We start from the raw sequence: 3,209 nt of genomic DNA, 5'->3' as shown, positions 1-3,209 counted from the left end.
GCCCTTCATTCTGCCCCTGAACAGAAGTGATTGCATCTGCATTTTTTAATTAGTTTTTACTCAGATCACCCAGGAGCTGTTAAGACCTAGCATCTTTCCCATCGCTAAGAGACTTTTTCTTTTTGCTTGAGAAAAGCAGAGTGTGCAAAGTTTTCAGGTGTTTTTCCCTTCCAAGCTCCCATTTCTGACCCTCTTCCACAGGAACATCCACATCTGTTCATCTCCAAACTCCACTTGCTGCCTGATAACACCCAGCCAGGAAGGGCATGCAAGGGCAGCAGTGTTTCTGACTACATCCCATTTATCAAGCAAAGAACAGGACAGAAACGTTACATCCTCTCCTCTCTGACCTCCACCGTTTTAATCTCAAAGGCAGTAAAACTAATACATGACAAGATCAGGTACAGAATGTCATTTCCAGATACACGGGTTCAGCTCTACCCACCCGAACAGACTAACACTCCAAATGACAGCCAGAACAGTTGGCTTTACTAAAGTTCTAATATTTCAAACCTATGTGATTTAAGGGGGGGGGAAGGAAGTGAGGAATTTTGCTCCCTGAAAGTCTCCCTGAGGCTGATTGCCCCGGCAGTGGTCGTCACCTGCTGCAGGTCTTACACTGGGAGGTTCATTGTCACAGCTTCTCTTCTGCAGCGTGAGTCTCACCAAGAGCACTCAGACAACCATCGTGTGGCTGGCACATGCTCCCACTGGAAGATGATGAGACAATCATGCTTTGCTCTTCCCATCTCACAATGCAGTCATTTCAGAAAACACAGCAGAGTTACAATGGAGGATCACAAGATTTTACAGTGTCAGCACCCCGTGATGAATTGGAGAGCTGCTGAGTGCCAGTAACACCCTCCAGGCATGTGATCCTCCTTGGAGTGATTCAGATGACAACCAGGAATGGAAACTAAAAATTTTAGAAGAAAGGGACTTAACTGAGGTAATTTTATATGCAACGACAGTCAGGTAATCTGTAATCAAGAAGCCAGCTGTAACATTACAAAGATATTTCTGCACCCCCTTCTATCATCGCCCCCTGACAACAGAACATCTCCTTCAAGGGATGAAAAAGTCCTCACTCTTGTTTTTCTGGAAGTAAATGAGTCCTAGAAACACTGGTCCTCCTCCAAGGCTATTTCAGCAAGTGGAAATCTTTTGATTGACCTTGGATGAAGGTATTATTCCTTTAACTGGTACCAAGCTCTTCATTTAGAGAAAACACCAACTGCCAGGACACATTAGCATCGGGCTCTGGTCCTGCCAGGCAAGCCTCAGTGACAGGTTAACACCCTCGCAGGGAGCCCCAGTGACCGTAAGACATGTCTGACTCAAGTGCCACATGGAGGATGGAAGCCCACTTTCCTTATCCATTATAAAGCCCTTCTAAATGAAATGGATATTTTCGCAAATTAATTTTATTCAAAAGGAACTGAAAAGAAAACCCCAAGAAAGGAAAAACAAGACAGAAAGTGCTCTAGGATGATGCTTTTTAATTGTTATTTTTATATCTTTAAAAACAAGTCAAACCATTAAAAACATTATAGACATGTGCTGAAATTTCCTGTACAACAAATATGAAAACAATAAAATTTGTACATCATTTCAAGATATTCAACAGTCATTTATTTGAAACACATCAACTTTTCCCTTCTTAAGCAGGCCCCAAATGGGAAAAAGAGTAGAACAGAAATGCAGGAGATGTAATTGCCACACAGTGGAGCTTTCAGCCTGAAAAGTGGATGGCTTTAGGTAAGCAACAGCAAGAGAAAACACTGAACCAAAGAGACAGATCTCGGCAATTATAACACAGAGAACATCAGAAGGCAGAGAAAAAAAAAATATTTGCAGGAATTCAAATCATCTTGATCAAGACAGATCCACAAGGTAGCAGAGCATTACCTGTAATCCTCCTCTTCCTGCAGAGATAGCCTATGAGGCATGTCCTACTTATTCACACTGACACCATAGCTAACTTTGTTTACTACATTTTAAGCCTTACCAACTTTTTCCACCTATACCTGGGATCAGCAGGTCATTTACTTCAAACTTCAGTCTCTTCTCACAATGAGTGAGTTTTGGGAAAACACACGTATATAGCTGTATTAAAAATGGATACTTATTAGATAAGTAAGAATCTGGTGCCTGCTTCCAACATCAAAACAATAGGACAGATACGTTTGTTTTCTGTAAGAGTATCTGGGTGGTGGTTAGGCAGAAACACATACCATTCTAGCTAGTTTTCTGATGTTCTGCTGCAATATAATGCAAACACATGATCTAGCGTAGAAGATTCATCTCCCTCTCTTCTGTGCTATACAAAACAAGGGCCTTGTGAAGCAAGACAGCATTCACCACCCTAAGGCAGCAAGTTCTTGGGAGACCTGGAATGAATACTGGCTCTCTGCTCTGCACAGATGTGCAGTGATTAAAAGATTAAGAGAGGAAAAAAAAAAAAAAATGACTGTAAGGGGCAGACTTTCCTCCCTCCCAGTTCTTTTGGAATGGTTCTGTTTGGTCCAAGTGGTTTATCTTTGTTTGTCATCTGACAGCAGCTTAGGAAGAATGCCGGGTTAGAGATCCACTATGTGGACTGCCAGTTTCGATGGACTTGGGCAGGATCATTAACCTCGTGGGGTTTTTTTAATTTATTTTTTTTAAGTATTTCAGAGAAAGAGAGAGAAAAAAAATATTCAAGAACCCACAAGTGGCTGCTACAAAAAAAAAAAAAAAACCCACAAACCACCAACCCCAAAAAACCCAAAAGCTGAAGCGCACTGTGGTTTGTCCTCCAGTTTTGCTCACACACAGCACACCACAATTTCACACCAGGTTGTAAAAAATTCCTCTGGATATCTGTAAAGTTACAGTTGTGCACCAGGAATTCCTACATTTTCCTTCAGCTGACAGTGGATTCTGCAAGGTCGCCAGGTTCCACTGTAATGCCACACGTACTCCTAGTATCTGTAGCTTTTTCTGACAACTCTGCTAAAACAAACAAAAAACCCAACCCCCCCAAAAAAGCAGCAGAATTCCAGGGACTCTGGTTATTAAACCTTCATAAGATTTTCACCACTTTATAGCTATTCTATAGCATTATTCATAAACTTCATATTCCTCTGCAATGCAACCAGTGCAATGATCCGAAGACCAAAAAATGACACACACCCCACCCCCCCCAAGCTACTGAAGAAGTCCTTCAT

This window comes from Gymnogyps californianus, chromosome 5 (genome assembly GCF_018139145.2).
Source record: "Gymnogyps californianus isolate 813 chromosome 5, ASM1813914v2, whole genome shotgun sequence".
Lineage (NCBI taxonomy): Eukaryota > Metazoa > Chordata > Aves > Accipitriformes > Cathartidae > Gymnogyps > Gymnogyps californianus.
Note: the sequence above shows the minus strand (reverse complement) of the source record.